The sequence below is a fragment of the Zootoca vivipara genome, chromosome 11 (assembly GCF_963506605.1).
Source record: "Zootoca vivipara chromosome 11, rZooViv1.1, whole genome shotgun sequence".
Classification (NCBI taxonomy): Eukaryota; Metazoa; Chordata; class Lepidosauria; order Squamata; family Lacertidae; genus Zootoca; species Zootoca vivipara.
Window position 1 is genome coordinate 39,975,684 of NC_083286.1, and position 24,309 is coordinate 39,999,992.

General features: G+C 42.9%; 1 protein-coding gene across 4 annotated transcripts in view; it reads left to right on the top strand.

Moving 5' to 3' along the window:
- Positions 1-24,309, top strand: part of PDE4D (phosphodiesterase 4D) — a 636,676-nt gene that overhangs the window by 17,939 nt on the left and 594,428 nt on the right. The window contains exon 1 of one of the 4 annotated variants that reach the window (XM_035100834.2): positions 7,156-7,440. The exons of the other annotated variants lie outside the window; for them this stretch is intronic. The gene's annotated coding sequence lies outside the window, so the exon portion shown is untranslated. Of the gene's footprint in view, positions 1-7,155; positions 7,441-24,309 lie in introns of those variants that run through there. 4 annotated transcript variants of the gene reach the window in all.

The following is a 24,309-nucleotide window of genomic DNA, read 5'->3' on the forward strand; positions in this document are numbered from 1 at the left end:
AGGCTGTGGTTTTGAAGTTTGATTAAAGACCAGACAAACCTTTCTTCTTTTGCTTATGGTACTAGATGTTCTTCATTTCAAAGAATGCACGACATCTGGCAATTACACTTTCCGAACTCAAGCTTTATTATTGTAACTTTGCAAAAGGGCTGTAGCCTGGAGGGGAAAGCCCACTACATAGGGTATTGAGCACCTAAAGAGGTTTATTCCTGCTCAGTGATAGCACGTGCTGTCAGCTTTTGAAAGTGCTCATCACCCGTGAGGGTGTAGGAAGCTGGCTCCATGTGTTCCCAGTACGTGTTCTTAGGTGACAATGCTATGAATCCATTTGAAGTGTGTTGACAAAGCTATAGACACCGGTAGAATGTCTCTCAGAGACAGAGTTCGGGGGGGAAACACTGTCCTTCCTTGTGTCTAGCAAGATGGATTTGCAGAGTGTGGATTGCTTGGCCCTCAAGTGTCATCATTTGTATTCCTCAGAGCAGGGCTGATTGGTGGCCCTTGTATTGGTTAGACAGACAGCTCTCAGAGTGGGTTTTAAAATCTGAAAAGACAACTTTGTTAATTAAAATAACAACAGGCCAACAAATAATGTTTTGAGCGGATAAAAATGCAAGGTGCTTGAAAACAAAAATCAGAGTGAGGGGCTTGCTTGGGTGTGGCACTGTAAGTCTCCTTCCCTTTATTCTTCCATGGAAAAGGAAGGAGAGGAGGCTTGAGGTTCATCTCAGAGAGAGATAAAAAGCATGATGCTCATTCCAGTGGCTGTACATGTGTCCCAGAGCAAGGCCCTATCATTAGGCAAAGTGAGGTGGCTGCCTCAGGTGGCAGATAGCAACCTAGGAACCTGCTTTATCCCAAATCATTTCCCTCTTTGTCTACAGCAGGGGTCAGCAACCTTTTTCAGCCGTGGGCCCTCAGACCATGTAATGGGCCGGACTATATTTTGAAAAAATAAATAAATGAACGAATTCCTATGCCCCACAAATAACCCAGAGATGCATTTTAAATAAAAGGACACATTCTACTCATATAAAAAACACGCTGATTCCCAGACCATCCGCAGGCTGGATTGAGAAGGCGATTGGGCGGCATCCGGCCCCTGGGCCTTAGGTTGCCTACCCCTGGTCTACAATGACTGGCAGCTGATTTGCAGGATTTCAGACAAGGAACATTTGAGGCCTGCCTGGAGATGCCTAGAGAAACCAAAATTGACAGATTTGCCTATCTGTAGGTAGGCACTAGGTAAAACTAGGCTACTCCTCTTTTGCTGAGGCCACTTGCATTTCATTTCCCCTCAACCACTTCTCCTTGTGATTCTTCCTGTCACTTTGAAAGGAAGTAGAAACACACAGAGATATTTCTATTCAGGCTAGCTTACTTTCACCTGTCCCTTTGTCAGTGGTTCATGGTGGCTAAAAGGCAAAAGATGTATACGGTCTGAAGAGAAACCAGAGTTCAAGGTGGCATACAGAAATGTAGCAACAGAAACCAGACCTCCAGTGTATTGGTCTTGATGTTAGTTACAAGAGTAGCAATACAAATAAGAGTGGAGAGTGAAGTTCAGAAGATGATGGGAATGCCAATGAAATGAATGAATGCATCACAGTTTACTTGAATGGTACGCATCACCACCTAACACTATGAACCTAAATAGGTCTACTCAGAGGCAAGCCCAATTGAATACAATGGGATTTAGGGATGCAGAAATAAGTATTTCCATTCTGTATCAGTTTTGCAAGTAATTATTCGTAAGTCCATTCCATCCCATGTTGATCTGCATTTTTTAAATAAAAAAGTACGAACACTTGCATTACTATTGAATCCTCCCCTCCATGATACACACTGTCTGAATGTCTTATCCCAAAATAGCATTTAAGCACACCTTCTTATAGGCGTGTTAAGATTTTTGAATCAAGAACTGTATTGCAAAATTTGGAATACTGTAAAAATGGAAGAATGACTGTGTTCAGATCTGCCTATTCATCTGGAAACTGCAAATCAGGTCCATTCAGTTTAAAGTGTGAACTGAACAAAATCCTTGAGCACTCTTAATGGGACTTACTCTCAGGTAAACATGTATGGGACTGCATCCTAAATCACATATTCATCCAAATCAAAGGCTTCAGAAATGAACAGCTGTTTTCTACATAGGTGATGTAAATTCAGCACAGTGGGTTGTATCCAGCAGATACAGGGAATAGAACCTCAATGCACTTAAGTTAATAATGTCATTTGATTCCTATTGGCCTACTCCAAGTATGACTTAGTTGGAAGTAACCCAGTGAATTGTCACCCTTTGTTTATACTCGGCACGTTTGATGCAACATGTTTTATTTACAGTACTTGTAATCTGTAAAGTTGCAGCCACAGTATTGTGGCATTGATAAATGGTTGGTTCTCTCTGTTAGGTTTAAGCAGGGTGGTCTCCTTTGCCAAGCCTGACAGGTTGATGGTGAGATGGACTTGTCTCAGATCCTTCCCTTTGGTAGTTGTAGATTGCAGAACACCAGGAGAGGCTGCAGTGATTCCTGTTTATGGGCTTTCTTATAAGCAAGGCAAAGTGTTTTAAGAAAAACTCAAGAAAGACTCAAAGCCTACCATGTGTTGAAGCCCTGAAAATGCAGGAAATCCAGCTTTTCTTGTGTACAGTCAAGAAAGCACTGTTTCTTCTGAAATTGACACATCATCTCTCTTCCCAACACCCACCCCCGTCTTGGATGACGAACTTTCATTAATGTTCCCATGAAAGGAACATTATGTGATTATTGATAGCCTACCCCCCTGATTTTTTTCTTAGTCCAAATATAGTCCAGAACTATCGTTTTTTCTGTTTGATGTTCCAACACAAGAGCAACTAGTGGACCCTGTAAAGAGAGCAGCCTGTGATTCACTGTGTTTAGTGTTCGTGCCTCTTTGTTTTGCCATGCATCCCTGATCCAGCACCCATTTGTTTGAGAAACAAACACAAGGCTTCATATTCTGCTACATTCTCTGTAACCTATTGACAGTTTTCTGCATCTCAGATGGAGTGAGGATTCCCTTTTGCCTTGTTTGCCCAGCACACGTGAGAAAACCATTTGCATGGCTCTGAAAATTGATCTTTATTTTTACAATCTGCTCTTTGCATTTTGCCATTCCCTTTAAGTCATCATGAAAATTCACCAGCATTTTAGGAATAATTTCTCCTCATGTACACATTTTTTGAAACATTCCCCACTCAACAACATGCATTTTGTGTGATGTTTTTGTTAATACTGTAGATTCATTTTTACGCAAAATTGTATGTGAATTCCAAAGGGTGGCTGTGCTTTGGTTTTGGAAAGTGCAAATTAGGTAAGTTATTGTCTAAATGAATTGCACTTTCCCCTAATTCCTCCATTATGTTCTCTGCACCACTCCAAGTGGGATGTCAGTGTAGACTGTTCCCACTATTGCAATTTAACTCTCAAGACACATGATGAGTGAAACTTCTAGCTTCTAAAATGATTGATTGAAACACACTGTCTATGCATACAGATTCTGTAGAGCACTGGAAACAGCTTGCACAAGCTTTCTGCCTTTCTGGTGCTGTGAGGAGAACTGAATGTAAAAGAGGAGTCTCCCTCGTACAGCTGCTGCTAACAAGTTTCCACTCTTCTTCATGGGGCCTATCCTGGCTCCTGTCCAAGACCAAACCACAGATGCATTAACTTATAAGTAAAGAAGTAATATTTTATTATAGCAGTCTAATGTTACAAACTCAGCAGCTAGGAAAGAGAAGACTCTAGTCCACGTGTCCTTACAAGGCGAAGGAGTAGCATCAATATATCTGGTGTGAGAGCAAGAAGAGTCCAAGATTAGTAGCAAGTTCCAAGACTGCAACGTTCTGTGCAGAGTTCCAGGACTGCACAGGATCAGTGAAGTTGTTCCAACAAGTTTCCCCATTTACCTGCCAAGCTTTTAAGCAGAGGTAAGGGAAGCTCAGCTGCTTGCGAGTCCCAGCCACATAGAAGTCCCTGGCTTGAAGCTAGGCACTCCTCTTAGTGGGATTAATCTCCTTTCTTCTCTTGATGCACAGCCTCTTTCTTGATGCATGCTGCTTCCTCTGAACTTTCCCGCTGTGTCACAGTGGTTTGTGCCCAGAGCTCCCCTCATCCTCCACATGCTAGGAAGGTGCAGCCCCCTGGGTCTGGGCATGCCCTGGGGGTGCTGCTGCTGCAAAGCCTCACCCTCTTCATTCTAAGTCCTTGTCCTCAAGTGCCTCCCATTCCTGGCCTGAATCAGAGCACTCAGAGGGACCAGTGCCTGTGCCAGACAGGAAGTAATATCTGTGCAAGCTGTTTCAGACTGAAATGTCAAATGTTCAGTTTAAAAGTTTAAGGTACTTCTTGCATTCTGTTTTTGAAATGAGGCTTTCCAATTATAGGGGTTATTATGATGAGATCCTGCACTTCAAAATCTGCTGCTGCATAACTGACAATAAGCCAAGGAATGATGTGCTAGCATGAAGTACTAGCTTAATGTAGCATGAGAAGTTTGCACTGCAGGGAAGGCAAGAGGTAGATACCTTTTGGCCAGGGACTGGGGTTTCACTTTCCCCTCTTAGAACTTATCCCATATAGATTACCAGCAGGCAAAGGAATCATGGAATTAGGTTTTTTGTTGTTGCCAAAAACGGATTATTCTGCTTTATGGGAGGTGCTGTCATTTACCTTTAGATAAATTTCCACCTTTTGTCACATTTGAGTATATTAGCCCACTCATTTGTTAATGAAAGCCACTGACAATAGGACTCCAAATGGGAATGAAAGTCATGCTATTATAAAATACAACAGTGTTATGTAGCCAACAAGCACCAATTATAGAGGCTTAACTGCACTTCAAGGAAGTCTTATCTTGCACAATGGAAGGCCTTATGTGTTAAACAAATGATCCAACTCAGACCTCCAGCTCAATGCAAATAAAGTACAATTTAACTGTTCAGCTAATTTGAATGAAGTAATAAGTGTCCATTTTGGAATTTTTTTTTTGGTTCCATTAAACTTGGAAAATCAATAGTTGGGTTCTATAAACTTGGAAGTATGTAAAAAAGAGAAACTTATTCTGAAAAATGCCAACTAAGAGGATTTATTTTAGCTCAAACGTGTTTCAGAATAAATGTTCCTCCTTCAGGACCAAGTTACAAATAAATGAAAAATACAGATGTCGTAACTATTGACAAATGAGCAACATTATATACGGGCCAATTTCAAGTGCTTGGAACATTACAAAGAGGTAAAATATGAGCAGTGTTTCAGAGCATGATATCAAACTAAGCAGTGGATGAGGCAATTTTTTGAAAAAAATAATAATGGTCTATCTACATAACCTGAAACTGTCTGAAAAGTTTAAGAGATGCTAAAAAAAAAAAAAATCATGTGTAAAACATTGTTGGGAAATGGAAGTAAAACCCAGAGTACAGAGCATGGTAGGCTAACTAACATGTACGCCATCACATTGTTTGAAGAAGGCCGAGCGCTCTGGAGGAGCTTGGCCACTGAAGCCACACTGTGCTTGGCTCCACGTTCGACCTCATCCGCCCCAACGACAAATATTGATGGGGTCAAAGCAGCACTGGATTAAACCCTGTGGAGGCCCCTAGGCAGTTGAACTCTTGGAGGAGGCGGGGCTTGCAAATTATCTCCTACGGTAATACGTTTGGTGGGATAACATTGAACTAAGAAAGCTTGATTGTTATTTTCTTTCAAGATCAAATCAGTATTACTTTGATCCATTGTTGTGGGCCCCCTGAAAGGCATGGGGCCCATAGGCCAGTGCCTATGCTGCCTATTTGGTAATCCGGCCCTGGGCCAAAGACACCTCAGCCCCCTAGAGTTGGCACGTCTGGGCAACTCTATAATAGGAGTTTCCTGGGCACTTAGAAGGATTAAAGCAAACAACACTATTATAAAATCACAAATCACTTTTAGTGATAAAGTCTACTTTTCCAGCCATTCTTCACAGTGTGGTTAACTCTGAACACAAGGATTCACAATGAGAGATGGGAGAGATGTTTGATTCAGTTGGCATTTAAAAGCCAACTTTCCAGATTCACTTTCCAAAACAATATGCAAACTGGAACGCAGTTATCCTTCAAAATTTGCCCTTCTCTTAATTTTGCATTGCAGCTTTCCAGCCAAGTACCGGTAATATGCTAAAAAATGCATATTCTGGGGTATAGTGTGCATAAAAATAAACACATCTGAGCAAAAAAAAAAACATGCACAAATATATTGTATTAGAGAAGATTGCTTTGCAAACATTTGCAAATTAGGCAAAAATGTACACAAAGCCTTTCTATTAGGAGAAATTTGCTGATGGATTTTCATGATGACTTAAAACAAAATCACAAACTGATGCAGAAATGTAGAGAAGTATGGAAAAATGAGAAGCTGAGTGAAACCATAATTGATGGATGGACGCGGGTGGCGCTGTTGGTTAAACCACAGAGCCTAGGGGCTTGCTGATCAGAAGGTCAGCGGTTCAAATCCCTGTGGCGGGGTGAGCTCCCGTTGCTCGGTCCCAGCTCCTGCCAACCTAGCAGTTCAAAAGCACGCCCAAGTGCAAGTAGATAAATAGGTACTGCTACAGCGGGAAGGTAAACAGCGTTTCCGTGTGCTGCTCTGGTTCGCCAGAAGTGGCTTTGTCATGCTGGCCACATGACCTGGAAGCTGTACGCTGGCTCCCTCGACCAATAATACGAGATGAGCGCGCAACCCCAGAGTCGGTCACGACTGGACCTAATGGTCAGGGGTCCCTTTACCTTTACAGCGGGAAGGTAAACGGCATTTCCGTGCACTGCTCTGGTTCGCCAGAAGTGGCTTAGTCATGCTGGCCACATGACCCGGAAGCTGTACGCCAGCTCCCTCGGCCAATAACGCAAGATGAGCGCCGCAACCCCAGAGTCGGTCATGACTGGACCTAATGGTCAGGGGTCCCTTTACCTTTATTGGCAATGTAGTATCATGGCAGGAGAATGAAAGGGAAAGGTCAGCACCTGGCAATTTTGTTCTGAGGCTTCCAAACTCAAATCACATTGTCAAAAGTGGAGAACATGTTACTGCGAAAGTTAGAGTCCTAAGCAATACTATGTAGCCCAATGTTTTGTTTTTTTTTCCATTTTCCATTATGGCTTCCTTAAACTCTAAAAGGTTCTCCCACCCCTAATTGCAAACAAGCTCTTGCTTTCTTATGAATCCTGTCAAACTGGATACTGTTTACATTACTCTAATCCAAAGATAAGACGCAACTTACTGGGTTGGGGTTTGGGATCCCTGCCCGCTTACGTACCATGCGGAACTTGTATCAATCTTATGTTGACGCTGCTAAATGCCAGCAACATAGTGAAACTGCACACATTTGGAAGCATAGAGTTCTCAAGCTGTGTTTATGTGTGAAGAGAGACAGAGGCTGAGCAGGGTAAGTGTTTTCCTCTATTTTATGCCTTTATATGAGGTCTGCTTCTCTGGCATCTTTCAGTGTAATATAATCTCATTTGGTGCTGGATGAGAATGATGGGTGTAAAGAACTTTTGACCAAAAACCGGTCAAAGCTACAGCTTTATTTTTCTTTTTTTTTTGAACATACTTTTTATTAATTTTACAAAATACAAAAAAGCAAAAAAAAAAGGTACATACTTAAACCCCTTTTCCACCTCCTTCCTACCCACCCACATGGGTCCTCCCCTGCCACAGAAGTATCCCATGTATGTGAACAGTCAGAGATGGTCCATTTTATGCTTGGGTTTCTGTCCTCCCCCCCCTCCCCCGGCCCCAAAGCCCCCCCCTGCCACCAGGGAGCTCCAAAAGCTACAGCTTTATTTTTCATCCTGCAGCTTAATGTAAAACCCAGGAACATCCAAAGCTTAGAGACAACGGAGCTGGTGTGCCTTCTAGGGTGAAATGGCTCAATTTACGTGGGAAAATTGAACAACTCGGCCTGTTTCTCGCTCTCCTGCCCCTTAAAATATATTTGACCATTTCAAAAGTCAACCAGTGAGTAAAAATGGCTGAATAATTCTGTATGAAAAAATTACAGATATAGGGCCAGATCCTATTGGTTTTAAGTGTGAGAGAGCTTAATTCCCCATTAAAACCAATGGGGCATTTTGTGCCACTGATTTCAGTGGGGCAACAGTGAAGCACATGTTTCACTCTCCTATTGGAACTAACAGGACTGAATAATGCTTAGCTCTGGCTGTATTGTGTCCATTGCATCATTGCATCTTTCTATTCATTTTGCTCCAATCCATTTAGGGTGAGCTCATGCAAATGTGTCTGCCCCCCCCCCCTATTTCAGTAGGTGGCAATGATGTCTGTACCAACCACAAGAATGTATTTAAAATTCAAAACTGGCAGGTCCTTCCATCCCTACTTACAGCTGAATGTGTGAATGGATTCACATAAAAAACCCCATTGTGTTACAGAGGTGATATGAGTTTTGTTAGGGTCTTCCTGAATCACTTGGTGCACAAACCATCGCTTGATGGTACAGTCATCAAATGATGAGCCCGAATAGATGGATTGGTTGCAAGTCTCTCTTGTAGACAGGGATTATTTCTACCTTCTATTTCCATGGATAATTTATAGTCTATGAGAATGTTTATTCTGTTTTGGTTTTTATACTTTGTATGAATGTTTTTGCTACTTTTGTAAGTCACTTTGGGTCACTTTGTGAAAAAAGTCACTAATAAATGTTAATAATAAATAATAAATAAATGTTAATAATAAATAAAGGAATAAATCATACAATAATGTAACAAAACGGGGCTAGTTTGCCTTTTTTGGCCTACCCAGAGAGAGCTGTGAATGTTGCTGCTGTTTTACCACTGTGCCCTCTGTCTAGAACCATTTCTGCCCATTATCAGCTGGTTGTATCCATTGCTTCATTTACAGACATATCTTTCAAACCCAGGTCACAGCCAGTTTGGGAGGATCTCATTTGGCTACTGAAGCAAGAGAAAAGGGCTGACATTTCCACAAATCCCACTGTGCCTCCTTGCCATTTTCTGTACAGCCACATGGTAGAGCTATTGTGTCACTAATCACACAGTTTTCGATATAAATAAATACTGAAGTTCTACCCCCAGAATGAAACTAGTTGAAACCCTAGCAAAATTCAGAACGTTGCCTCTTGATACCATGGAAAGAGGGTAGAGGCAAAGAGCACAGCAGATCAGCAGGAAGCAGCAGTCTCCTATTTAAGTTGCTGGGTGCTTCCTATCCCCTTTCTGATACCTTATGGCAGGTGTTTTACAGATTTGATTAAACTGCTTCAAAAATATAGTTCTAGGGATTTCTGGGGAAGCCTTCCTTCAGTGCCCTTCCATACTTTATGAGGTGGCTGGGTAGATTGGGGAACTTTTTTTAAAAAAAGAGGCTGGCAGTTCCCTGCACTCATGATCAGCAAGACCACATCCTCCCCCTAAAACAGTGCTTCTCAAACTTGGTTCCCCAGCTGTTGTTGGACTGCAACTCCCATTGTCCCTAGCTAGGAGGACAAGTGGTCAGGGATGATGGAAATTGTAGTGGAACCCAAGTTTGAGAAACATTGGCACCTGTAATGGGTATTCCTTTCCAAGCCACCACCAACCATAGAGGCTCCTGGAAGTAGCTTGCCACCAACGGAGGATAAACCCTGCAGCCTCACCTTACACGTGTTGTAAGTCTGGATACTGCTTGGTAATTATGACTACAGTTTTTCCTCCACACTCCTCCACAGCTGCTTTAAGCTTTTTCAATAGCCATGTGTCCTACATTACCAAGGACAAATTTGTCCTCTATTTGAAGAACCGTCTAGTTCAGGGATCCCCAAACTGTGGCCCTCCAGATGTTTTGGACTACAATTCCCATCTTCCCCGACCACTGGTCCTGTCAGCTAGGGATCATGGGAGTTGTAGGCCAAAACATCTGGAGGGCTGCAGTTTGGGGATGCCTGGTATAGTTCAAAGATCATAGGAAGACAGAGCCCGATGGGTCTTGAACATGTCCCCCGACTCTTAGCACCTTGTCAGCAGGCAGAAAGGGCACATAGGTTACCTGGCAAGATGTACTGCATTTTGTTTTAAACTATTGATTTGCATCTGTGCAAATGAGCTCCTGTAAATCTCTGCCATCTTTTGCTATCTGGATTTTTGTGCACCTGAGCCACTGTCATTTGCTGAGTTTTTCTTCCTTCTAGATTATGACATGGAGGCAGCTCCTTCTCTTCTAAAGGAATCCTAGCACATAGATTCTGACCCTCATGTGGAACACCCCACCCCATGTGTTTAAAGTGGGCTTGCTTAGAATTCCTGCATACTTTGCCCAGTAAATGGAAATTAAAACCACTACTATCATTTGGCCACTAGGGGCAGCTTTTGGCTTCTCTGGACCTCTTGACAAACCTGTCCAAATACTTTATTTTTCTGCCATAGTAGGCGATTTCATTTCAGTCCTGGCTCAGTTAGTTTCACCCCGGTAAGTGACTTGAATGGTGCTCTGGCAACATTAATATTAAGAAATGGATTTGTTCTTGGAACACTTTATTAATTAAGCAAAAAAGAATGGTGTGGATCATAGTTTTTATAGCAGAGGTAAGGAATATATAGTTTTTATAGCAGGCTTTATGGCAGTAGAAATATTTCCAGAGTCCTCTTTAAACATGGTGTTCAAGGGCTGCATTAACTAGATGTGCTTATGTGTGAAGGTGAGAGTGATGATGGAAGTAGGATTTATGAGAAATCATGAACTGGCAAGCGAAAATAGAACAGCACTGAGAAAAGTTCACATGCAGGGCAGCCTTCCTCAACCTGCTGTCGTCCAGATCTTTCATCCCTGGCAATTGGCTGTGATGGCTGGGGCTGATGTGTCTCATAGCTGAAAACCTCCAGAGGGCACCAAGTTGGGGAAGGCTGTCATAGGTGTCCACCTGTAAATGAAAGACAAGAAAATTAATTTGGAGCGTTTAACACAACACTTGGGAAATTTGAAAACGCACCCCACTTTCTGTAGTGAAATATTGCCTCCTGTGGCTTCTCCAAAAAGGATATGAAACGCTTAGAATAAAAATATAAAATGTACTGAAGGAACGGAGCCATGCTGTATCAACCCATCACAGGGGACCAATGTAATATATTCTGGGGAATGGAAATGATATTGTCCTCATTTGCACTACCTTAGAATGGAGCATATGATGGGCAGCTCTATTTTGCAGACAAAATCAGCAAGTATAATGAATAGATTGATGGGCATTGACCTGGGCACGAATCCAAACTTGGTTCTGAAGCTCACTAACTCCTGGCCATTCTTTCCCTCTCAATGCAACCTCAATACAGGCTTGCTGTGAGTGTATTTAACAGCAAGCAAGCAAACAAACAAACAAACAAACAAACAAACATGAGGGCAGACTGAGATTAGTGCCCAATTGACCTAATGAACCAACCTCCTTACAAGCAGCTTGGTGGGCAGATCACACCGAGAGAATTTAGATAGCTAAACCATCATCATCCCTTCCCTCTTTGTACACACTTTCTCACATTCTCTAACGAAAATGTAACATTGCTTACTCTCCGCCTCAATATAGATGTGTACTTAAAGGACTTGAATTTCTCCCTCAAAGGGGAGAAGCCATATTGTGACTATCTAGTGCTTTTACTATTCTTTATAAGCAACTCCAGAAAGATTTTGAGTGGAGGAATATGGCAAAATGTTTCATTTCCCCCCTGCCAATTGTACAGCATGCAGAATGAAAACCTTCATGCTTCAGAACATGAAGGGTTTGCAGAGGCTCTTGAAGCACCGAGTTGTGGTTCAAGAAGCCAGACAGAAAGGAGCAACCTTTTCTTTCATCATTTTGAATATAAGAGCAGGTCTGCTGGACCATGCCAAACGTCTATCTGTCTCAGCATCCTGCTCCCTACAATTCTTCTTCTTTGGCGATCACTCATATCCGAGTAAGATTGTCTTCCATAAACACGGTTTTAACAATGGGTCCGTAAGTGACTGTGGAGGCCAATTCTGGATCCACACATCCTTCCACAGTGGGGACGTTGGTTTCTAGGCGGGAGTTGATCACGGTATGGATTTGCCAAGCGTGCCTTCCTCTTAGCACGTTTCTCCCTTGCATCCTGTGTTCGAGCGTCTTCAAAGTCCACGTCACCTTCAAAGTCCACGTTCTCCAACTGGAGCACTCGCAGGCCAGTGTTTCCCAGTTGTCAGTTTTTATACTACTTTTTAAAGATTTGCCTTGAGACAGTCTTTAAACCTCTTTTGTTGATCACAAGTATTATGCTTTCCATTTTTAAGTTTAGAATAGAGTAGTTGCTTTGGAAGACGATCATCAGGCATCCGCACAACATGACCAGTCCAACGAAGCTGATGTTGAAGAATCATTGCTTCAACACTGGTGATCTTTGCTTCTTCCAGTACACTGATATTAGTTCGCCTGTCTTCCCAAGTGATGTGTAAAATTTTTTGGAGACACCGTTGATGGAATCTTTCGAGGAGTTGGAGATGGTGTTTATAAGTGGTCCATGTTTCACAAGCATATAGTAAGGTTGGTAGTACAATAGCTTTGTAAACAAGCATTTTGGTTTCCCTGTGAATTTCCCGGTCCTCAAACACTCTGCACTTCAATCGGGAGAAAGCCGCACTCGCTGGATCATCCCTACAATGGCTATTGGGTGTCAGGGCTGAGAAGGCTTCTTCTCTTCACAACAATCACCACGAGAGTCTCCAGACATTTTTATGGCTTTATTTACAGTATTTACAACAGGTCATTAGCACGTAATAATCACCCATCACTCAGTTCAGATCTCTGCTGAGGCCTGCGCTTGCCCTTCCAGCAACCCATAAAATGACGAGGTCCCACACCTCGTCTTTCAGCCCTCTTTTCCGCACATCTCTCAGGGCTGGGGTAAACGTCCCCCCCCGCCCCGATTCTGAGCTTGAGCTTAACCCTTGCTGCTCCTTTGAACTTCCTGGCTCTCTAGCCTTTCCTGCCTCTTCCTTGACAGTTCTGTCCTCATTCTCTCTCTCCTCTCTCCCCCTCGGGCACATCTCCCCCTCTTCTCCCAACCCCAGGTTCCCCCCTCCCTCTGGGGAACTTGAAACCACTGGCTCATCCCTGACATTGGGCACCTAATGAAGTCCAATGAAGCAGGATTCAAAACCAATAATGTTTTTTGGTTGTTTGCTTCCCAGCGGCGTAGCAAGCTGCCGCAACACCTGGGGCGGCAAATTGCCATGCACCCGGGGGGTAGGGGGCGATGTCACTACGTAATGACACATGCGTACAACGTAGAGGGGGATTGAAACCCCCCTGCAACTTCAAAACGGAGCCTAAACGGAGCATCCAGGTTCCAAGTAGATAGCCTGCTGGTGCAGCGTGCCCGCCGCACAAGCGGACTTTCTGCCTGGAGCCTGGATGCTCTGTTTAGGCTCCGTTTTGAAGTCGCGGGGGGTTGCAATCCCCCTCTACGTTGTACGCATGTGCAGCATGGAGCGTAAACGAAGCCTCCAGCCTAGAAAGCCTCACTCGGCACGGCGGGTGGGTGGGTGCCACCCTGGAGCTGGACGGGGGTGACAGTCGGCGCCCCCGACTCCCGAGCCTCCAGCCTCCTTGTAAAAAGCTTGCTCGGTGCAGCGCGCCGTGCCGCATCGAGCAGGCTTTTTACCGGGAGGCTGGAGGGGCTTGCCTTGGGAGTCGCTGGGTGGGGCGCCGACTGCCACCCCCCCCCAGAGTGGAACCCGGGGCAGCCTGCCCCATACGCCCCTAGCTCTACCCCTGTTGCTTCCTTCAGCATATTCAGAGAGAGGCTGCCTCTAAGCCTGGAGAAGGAAAGATGCTTATGAATTGCTTGTTGTATAGAACCTCCAGATTCAGAGTCAATCTGCCTCTGGACATCCTGAAGCTGGCGAAGTTCGCAACAAGAAAGGGCTTAATAAACCTCCCCCCTTTCTCCAAGCAGCACTTTCGTTTCAACAAAAGCCTCTGGAATCCTCCCCTCCATCTGACTATCAGTATCAATACACATGTATTCCGGCATGTGGGTGGTATTCCTACGCAGAGAAGACTCATCAGAGTTAATTGACATAACTAAGGTTCATTAATTTAAGTGGGTTTTAGTCTGAGTTGGACTTAGTTAATGCATCCTCGTCACAAAGGATTTCCCATGCGTTTCAGCAGAAATTTCCAGACACCTCTCTTCTTCTCTCCCTTCCCTTTGCAAATTTCTCTTCCTCACCACCCCCAGATGGTTCTCAATAAGCCCTTTCCCCGCAAAACTCAGCTCTGTGCTTTCTCTCTCTCTCTCTCTGGTATGCATGAGGTATAGAGGCATTAAGAATACGTGGCTTAGCTGAAGTGCCTGGAAGGTTGCTTGAGAGAGAAAAGAGCATGACAAAATGAACTTTTAAACAAAGACTTTCCTTATTAGAATTGGGGAGGGGGCCCCAGATCCCCTGGTTATTGACCTGAGCACAGTGCTGGATTCTTCCCATTATTATGTGGATTGTGGATTACCCTACAATTGCTCTATGCCAGGCATCCCCAAACTGCGGCCCTCCAGATGTTTTTAGCCTACAACTCCCATGATCCCTAGCTAGCAGGACCAGTGGTCAGGGATGATGGGAATTGTAGTCCAAAACACCTGGAGGGCCGAAGTTTGGGGATGCCTGCTCTATGCCACAAGTAGCCAGACGTTGCCAAATAAACATCACTGTGTTTGTTCCACAGCTGGAAACCTGCATAGGTTGGTGTTAGTCAAAGAGCATGCTAAGAGTTCTCTCTCTCTCTCTCTCTCTCTCTCTCTCTCTCTCTCTCTCTCTCTCTCTCTCTCTCTCTCTTTCACTTCATTGTTCTGCCATACTATAAAGGTGGAAGTGAGAGAGCTATCATTCAGTTTGCACTCTCTCTGTGAGCTGCCTTCAGAACTTAGCTTTGCTCTTCCTTGCCTGTTAAAGCTTTTGAGCTCTGTGTGGCCTCTTTATGCTTCACAAAGGGTCTCCACTCTGGCTATTGTGTTAGGTAGCTTTTACTTTTGTGGATTACTAGGAAATGAACAAAAGCACGCTTCATATCTTCTAAGTCATTTCATTAATGCCAGGATGGAAAGCTGATTAGATGATGCTGGAAGAGAGATCTGGCAAGACTCCTGGGTCTACGTTCAGCAGCAGAGGGGAATGGTTTATTATTATTATTATTATTATTATTATTATTATTATTATTATTAGAGAGGAGCTAAATAGAACTGCTCCATGTCTGTATCCCAAAAGGTAGCTCATTCAAACGAGAATCCTCTTTGTGTTATTGTTATTTACATTCTGATTTCTAGCGGAAATTAATGAGAAGAAAAGAGGAGTTTCTATTCTTTCCTTCAGCTTCATCCCTGCTCTTCTCAAACTAGGGTTTTAAAAATTCCAGCGAATGTTCTGCTTGCCAAGCGCTTTCTGTGTGAAATACAATATAAAATAAAATAAAAATCCAGAGATGCCACATTCATTTTTGTTGTTGCTGGGTTTTTTGTGTTTTTTGGGGGGGGCAGTAGCTGCCTTGGGACACTTTAAAGACTAGCACAAACATCTATAACATAGTTCAGTTGGTTTGATCCATGTACAGCAGGCAAAGGCAACCTTGGCTCTCCAGATGTTTTGGAACTACAACTCCCATGATCCCTAGCTAACCATAGCTGCCAAGTTATCCCTTTTTAAAAGGGATTTTCCCTTATGCTGAATAGGCTTCCTCGCGAGAAAAGGGAAAACTTGGCAGCTATGTAGCTAACAGGGCCAGTGGTCAGGGATCCTGGGAGTTGTAGTTCCAAAACATCTGGAGAGCCAAGGTTGCCTATGCCTGATGTATAGGATAGCTGCATATTCCTGCATTGCAGAGGGTTTGACTAGATTAGGCTTCCTCAACCTCGGCCCTCCAGATGTTTTGAGACTACAATTCCTATCATCCCTGACCACTGGTCCTAATAGCTAGGGATCATGGGAATTGTAGGCCAAAAACATCTGGAGGGCCAAGGTTGAGGAAGCCTGGACTAGATGATCCTTGGGGTCTCTTCCGACTTCATAATTCTGTGATTCTAAGGCCTATAGCCTTATGGAATTGGAAGATCTGGGAACACGGATAGGGAGCCTTGTGAATGGTTCCCCCTTCTCCTTTAATCCCCACAACAACCCTGTGAGGTCTAGGCTGAGAGGCAGTAAATGGCTCAATAGCCCTGAGTGAGGATTTGAACCTTGGTCTCCCAGGTCCTAGTCCAACTCTCTAAACAGTATACCACACTACAAGGACTCTAAGCTTAGTGAATGCATTGACTGGGGTGCAGAATTAAAACGAGTTTTGGAATTAGTGTGTAGGATTATGGAAGTGGTTGAATCCCCCTGAGCTCAGGAGGTCTATCTGGAAGCCCCCTGGCTCTCCTGTTGCTTTTTCAGCGTTATTTGATATGCAGAGAGAAGAGATGATGTGAAACATATTTTCAAACTTTTTTTTTAAATGCATATGCAGGAATCAATACCATTATGTTTTCAGAGAATAGCTGCTTTGATTTACTACATAGCTACTTATTCATTACGAGTTTCTGTTTTTAATGAGTAAGAAGTACCTAAAAGAGAAACCCATTACATATTCATATATTCTGTGTTTCAGCAGCTATAGTAAAGGCAATGTTCGCTATATATATGGAAGGAGAGGGTTTAAAATAAAACTGCACTGATCTACGTGACATGCTTGCTTAAGTTATTTCAAGCACATGTGAAACTGCAAACTGTCTATAGGCTGTTGGCAGCCTGTTTCGCTGGAAATGGAAAGAGGCACAGCTTCTGAATATTAAAACATGAATCTGTCTTTGTCCCAGATGGTTCAGGGCTGACAATATGTGTCCGCCACATGTGGCGGGCATATAAGTAGGCTTTGGCAACAGTGGTAGGATCCTAAAGTGATGGATCCTAAATGTTAGGACCCAGTTAAGAACGGTTAGGGTCCAAATGGGCTACACAGTGAGTAAGAGCACACATTGAACAAGTATTGAGAAAATAAGTTCAGGTGGGTGGGTGTCATACACCAATATGTTCCTTTCGCTAGCTGGCACTCTTCATGTGTGTCATATAACTACAGGCAGGTGACGTGTGTAGATTGGCTTCCAGTGATCAAATGGGCTGGGTGAGTGTCAGTTTCAAATGAGGAACCTTTCTGAGCTTCCAACAAGCACATCCTGTAAAGAACTATCCCATCTATGCTAAAAGTATGTAGAGTAGGTGGTATTCCCTCCCTCCCTGAATCTATGCTTGGCTTCACCCTCTGGTTCCCATTGGCCCCTGATGACCCTGACTGTCTATATGAGTGTGTCGGGGCCCATTCTGGGCCCTTATTGAGCAGCAGGTAGCCCTTATATCAGTGATGGCCAACCTTTTGAGCCTGGTGTGTCAAAATTTGCCAAAAAACCGAGCATAACTTGGGTGGTGTGTCACTTCGAGAAAAACACACACAATTTCACGATATTTATAGTTTAAATAACAAAAAAGGAAAATTGTAATATATAACTGTATTTAATAAACCAAAAACTAATTATTTAACCAAACCAAACAAAAAAACCCCTTATTTATCACAAAGTGCCCAGAGTTGTTGAGCATTTTGGGGGGAGCTGCTGATCAAAGTTTTGGAGGTTTTTTTGGGGGGTGGTGGTGGTGCAAAAGTTGCTTTGCTTTTTTTGGGGGGGGTGCCCCAAAGCTGCTGCACTTTTTTGAGGGGAAAGAGAGCAGAAATAAATGACGAATAATACCTTCGCTGGAACTAACACACAGCACCAACATAGTCTGCCAAAGCGCCAAAAAACCCAGCACAGAATGGGTTAAAAATGAATGCTGTTCCACCCAATCATTGTCTGCCAAAGTGCCAGAAAAACAGCACAGAAAGGGTTAAAAAACCAATCTTGGGCTACTAGCAACAACAAAAAAGGATCCGAGCTGTAGCGTGAGGAGGAGTGGGAGAACAAGTGGGGGGGGGAAGCAACAACAACAGCATGAATGGGCCGATGGGGCGCGTGCCAGCAGTGAGGGTTCTGCGTGTCACGTCTCACACACATGTCATAGGTTCGCCATCACTGCTTTATATGCTTTCTAGCTCGCTCTCGATTTTCCTGTAAGTGAATCCTGCGAGGGTTCCTCTTTCCTCAGGCCTCCTCAGTCGCTACTGCTTCTTTAGTCTTCCTGTGACTTGTCCATTCCCTATATGGACTATTTCCTATGGAATTTACTTTCATCTATATAATGCTGTGAATGGTTGATTCACGCTGCATGATTCCCTGTTCTCTAACACCTTCCTCAGCAAAACTCGGAATTCCAAAGGTACTGCTGCCTGGTCCTGATAAATTTTATTACTGTAATCTCTTTATTTGATTTACATCTCACCCTTCCTCTGAAAGGAGCCCGTGACAGCCCCCAAAGACTGTTCCAAAACCACTAAAGGAAGTATATTTATATGCTGACCAGTTCTAGCATTAGTGGGGCTATAATTTTATGCACTCACCAGGGAACCATGCCTAATAAGCACAGTAGGACTTACTTCTGAGTAAACATGCATAGGAAGGTGCTTGCAATGTATTGTATGTGCAAAGCATCTTTTCTTCTGCAAGGCAATCTCTCTCTCTCTCTCTCTCTCTGTGTGTGTGTGTGTCTGTGTGTGCGCGCGCACACACACACACCCCAATGGTAAAAAGTCAGCACTTGTAAAACTAATGAACAGATTAAAATTAACAACCAGATTTTTAAAAAGCAACAGTATACATTTACATTTTTTATTGAATTTGTGTAAATCTCAATTTAAAATACATTATAAAAAGTACAGGAAAGCTAAAGAAAAGCACACACAATTAAAACACAGATTTTTTGAAAAAGCATGATCTTGGTTTCCAAATGCATTTTTTTTTTCACATATCCGCATATGAAGCCAGCAGTTGCATGCAGTTGAACAAAAGGCTTGTACTTGTTCACCCCATCTGGCAGGTACACAGATAATTTCTGCACCAGCAGAAGATGGCCGGAGACATGGAATGATGATGTGAGAAGCGCTGATAGGGAAATTTTTCTGAAGTTGCCTGACTTAAAGGATTTGTGTTGCCTGAACTGACCCTTGAAGGTGCATTGAACAACCTCACTCTCTGCTTGCAATAAGCACTTAGCTAAGATGAGTGATAAAAAGCAACAGACGCCAATACACAGGGCAGCTCAAAGTAAATGAAGCTCTGGTTTCTTGAGGCTGTACCACTGGAGGTGTTAGGTTGTCATGCTGATAGTTATTAGTCCCAACATCTTTTAGGGAAGCAGGCACTGCTAGGTTGCAAATGTATTGCACTGATTTCCCTTGCTAACAGTATTCCACAAGGTTAGCATGGGGCATGAAGTTGGTTTTCTGGGTTGTGAGATTGTGAATTTGCGGGGCTTAGTCCTTTCTAATTTCTGGGGTCCTGGATCCAGCAAAGGTTAAACTCCATTGCTGAATTAACCAGGTCCTTGTTACCACCTACGTATGGTTGCTCCATGCCACCTAAGTATGGGCAAAGGAAGTTTCTTTGTGCCAGAGGGCAAATGGGTGGGCCTCCTACCTCACCTGGCTGGTAGTTAGAAGGACAATAACAAGGGTTGTTGTGTGAGAGAGCTGGGCCAGAAGCAGGCAAAAGCCAAAGAATGAAAGGCATACTGGATTTCTGCTGGAATCCAAGGCTGTGGCTATGGGAGAAGCAAGACTGTTTGGGGGTGTTAATGCTGTGAGCACCTCCATCTTGGGCTCAGGTTGTATAGATGTGTAAATAAACCATATATCATAAAGACACCACACTCTCCACTGTCTTTCATTCCAAGGTAACCAAATCCTGGGTAAGTGTCTGGATCCCTTGGAATCTCACATTGCTCAGAGATTGGGGTGACATGCATCTCCTGTCTTTCTTCCATCATGGATCCCACCCCCCCAAGGTTCTTCAAATAATCTGGAATGCTCAAGTTGCAGGCCAACCGACTACAGTGGTAGCTTGGGTTACAAACACCTCAGGTTACAAACGCTTCAGGTTACAAACTCTGCTAACCTGGAAGAGTTACCTTGAGTTGAGAACTTTGCCCCAGGATGAAAACAGAAATCGTGTGCCAGCGGTGCCCATTAGCGAAAGCACACCTGTAGTTAAGAACAGACCTCCAGAACGAATTAAGTTCATAACTAGAGGTACCACTGTATTAATTTTGGATACAAAATTTATATGGAACAATGGGAAAAATTGTGGAGGGTAGATATTAAATTTACAGCATGCTATAACCTAAGGGAAAACACCATGAAGATGTTATATAGATGGCAGCACACCACTCAAAAACTCGCTAAGATGTACAAAGGAAGGTCACCAACTTGTTGGGGATGTAAAAAAAAGATGTGGGGTCATATGTGGTGGACCTGTGCAGTTATTGGTGAATATTGGAATAACATCTACAACAAATTTAAGAAACTATTTAAACTTACCTTAAAAAAAAAACCCCAGAGATCTTCCTTCTAGGTATACTTCCATCAGAAATTTTTTTAAAAAATTAAGATCAGTGTTCATGTATGAAATTACAGCAGCAAGAATTCTTGTGGCGAGAAATTGGAAAAGTGAAATATTGCCAACGATAACGGATTGGCAGGTACTTATATAGAATATCTACAACTAGTAAAATTGACGGGAAAAGTTAGAGGAGTCTCCAATCAGAAAATATATGGAGAATGGAGAATATTTGATTATTTAAGATTATATTGTACTAAATCTACCATATTAGCAGAACTTGAATGATACCTGTAAGTGATAAAAGGTAACAAATATTTCTTTTTTGACTAGATGAAAATGTTACAAAGAATATTAAACTGTGCAGGGGGAAAAATAACGACAGTACAAACAGTATAATGAGAAAGATTGGAAGTTTTATGTCCAGAATTTTTATTTAAGTGATGCTCAAGAGGATATTATTGTTGTCTCCCCTCCCCTTCTGTTTTGTACATAATTTCTTCTCTTTTTCTTTTCTTTCCATTTCTTTCCCTTTTCTTCTTCAGTTTTCTCTTACTTTACCTTTCCCCCCCTCATTATTGCTGAAAAGATTTTGTATACTTTTTCACATGTATGTATTTTAAACCAATAAAGAATATATGGATGGCCCTTGTGGTCTCTTCCAACTCTATGATTCTATGCTTCTATATATTTTTAAAAGAAAAAAAGAGAAGAGCCTGCAGGTTCTAGTCCAATATTCTGTTTTTGGAGTGACCAACTGAGATCCCCACGGGAAACCCACAAGCAGATTACTTTAGCTCAAGATATTGCTCTTCAGGTTTATTCAGGATTTTCTCTTAGTGTTTCACATTTCAGATCTTGGACTTGAGTATAGCATTGATTTGTCATGGCTGTGTTTCTCTAAATGAGGCTAAATTAAATAAGATTTGTAAGGAATTTTGTATACTGAGAAACACTAGGGCAGAGCTAGAAAAAAATGGAAGTAATTCAAATGTTTCAGGCTTAGCAACCTGGCACATTGTATATTATTTTTATTTATAGTATTTATGTCTTGCTTTTTTTCATTACATCCGTGTGTCCGATAGCGAAGGAAGATTACTTAAATAGCAACACAATAATAAGATGTTTTTAAAAGGCAGTGGTGGTGGCATATGAAGGCTGTGGTGGGATGATGTTGAAGAACGTCCTCTCCTTAGGTCTTAGATCACGGATGAGAAACATGCAGCCCTGCAGATGTTGCTAGACTCCAGTTTCCTTTATCCCAGACAATTGGCCATCCTGGCTGGGCTGATGAAAGGTGGATTCCCCATCATCTGGAGGGTGCATTTGCTGCTGCTGTAGTTGTTTTAACTTTGATGATTCAGTGAAGAACATATGGAAAAATACTGCAATGAGTGCTATGTAGCAATTCAGGGTCATGTAGTACCGCAAGAAAAAGACAGTGGCCAACAACTTCTTCTTCTTCTTTGGTGATCACTCGTAGCCGAGTAAGATTGTCTTCCATAAACATGATTTTAACAATGGGTCCGTAAGTGACTGTGGAGGCCAATTCTGGATCCACATGTCCTTCCACAGTGGGGACATTGGTTTCCAGGCGGGAGTTGATCACGGTGTGGATTCCACAGATGACCTAGATTCCTCTGTGCATCATCATCTTTTCTGCAGCCCCCCCTGCTCTGTTAATATTTCATCCCTGTATCAGTAGATAGTTTCCATTATACTACGTGTGCTAGTTTCCATTATACTATATATATGCTGGCATAGCACTGTAATGTTGCCGAATTTTTGTATCGGCTGACTCAATGCACATACTCTGATTGGAAATAAGCAGGGCCAGGTCACGTGTCCCCCGCTGCTGCCTCTTGCTATTGAGTTGTCACTGCCAGCCTCTTAATGCGACCTTGCACTTCATTTCTCTAGTGAAAATGGGTACCTTGCCATGTCTAGAGGAAGGGTTGTTTATAAATAATATATACTTGCCATGGAGGACAACTTGTTCCAAGAGAACTGGATATGGAGCGGAAGAAATGTATATTTGTAGAGAAGAGAAATTTAGAAACAAAGCATGGAGCGGGGACACACACAACTATTTTCTCATGCTCCTCTAGGCATCTTGTTGTCAAATATCTTATTCCTCCAAGCAAGCAGAAATGCTACTTTGAATACAATCCAATACATTGGTACCTCGATTTACGAACTTAACCCATTCCGGAAGTCTGTTCTTAAACCAAAACTGTTCTTAAACCGAGGTGCGCTTTCCCTAATGAGGCCTCCTGCTGTCATTGCCCTTCCACCATTCGGATTCCATTCTTAGACCAAGGTAAAGTTGTCAAAGCAAGACACTATTTCCGGTTTTGCAGAGTTTGTAAACCAAATCGTTCTTAAACCGGACTGTTCTTAAACCGAAGTACCACTGTATTGTTATTTCCATATATTTTACCTTTACCTATTTAGATATTTGCCCTGCCTTGCTAATTCCCTGTTACCATGTAAGGAGAAAAAGCTCAATGTAGATTATTTCTTTATTTATTTTTTAAAAATGGTGGGGGGGAAGAGAGTAGAGCAAAGAGATGAAAATTCAACGGATGGAAGAGTGCAGCTTGGCATAAACACAGGTTGACGCTCCCATTTCTCTTGTAACTAAGCAGAGACAGTGGAGAATGATTTAAAAAGTGAAGCAAATTCCTCAGATATGACTCTGACAAGAAGTTGGATCCTGGTTAATATCTCCATCGGATAATTTATCATATGAACACCAATGGCAAAAACCCTAGACCAAGCAGCATGCAACTTCTGGAAAAGGATGCATTGCTTATGTGTAAATAAGACAAGAACAGCGGGCTTAGAGAGGTTTTTGTTTTTAAATCAGGGTTATCTGAAGAGGAAGGGGGAAAACCTCCCCAGGTGAACTTTAAAAATTGGGCCTGACAATGGATTTGCTGAAGACGGCAGGGAGAACTGCTGTCAGTCATTGTAAAGACCAGAGATGTCCTCTGGCCCTCAAAATGTTGTTGGAGCAGCACCAGTCGGCATGCTTAGTGGTCTGGGATGATGGCAATGGAAGCCCAGCAACTTTTGGAGAACCAAAGGTTAGCCAGCCCTGGTGCAAGCAGTGTTTATCCATGAGACCAATGGTCTGTCTGAATCTAAGACAGCTGTTCCTAAAACAGCATGGAGCTAAGACCTGCTTTTCGTTCCAGAATTAAAGTCAGGCAAACTATCCATTCCAGAGAGATGGGATTTTTACTTTTATAGGTGAACAGCATATATGTCTGTCTCGCTCCAGCAACAGCTTCTTGCTGTTTTCCAGTTTGTTTCCACCCATGCCTCATTCCCACACCTCTACAGCAGCTTCTCGCTTTTACTGCAACAGGTAGTTAATTGGATTACAGGACAGCTCTGTTCCCTGGAGCCCAGCAGCGGGATAGCCAATAGGTCTCTCCTTTTGCTTCCTCTCCGCGCCCCCCCCCCAATGACTTAATCTGACTTTTCCTCCCCCACCCCGGACTGGCTGGAACTAAAAAGCATTCACCAGATGGCTCTTGATATTTCAAAGGAGCTGTCACAGTAGCTGACAAATGTCTCTGTGACTTTCCACAAGGCCATTAAAAAAAAGAAAAGAGAATGAAAAAGGGCGCGCACAGAGACTCGGTCTTTACAGGAGGTGGGGGGGAATCCTTCATGCAAAAGCAACGGGGCTTACGTGCCGAAACATTTTCCCCATTAATTGGCAGGGTTGTAAATATGAAATTCCTGTGAGCATCATACTTGAATAGCAAAACAGC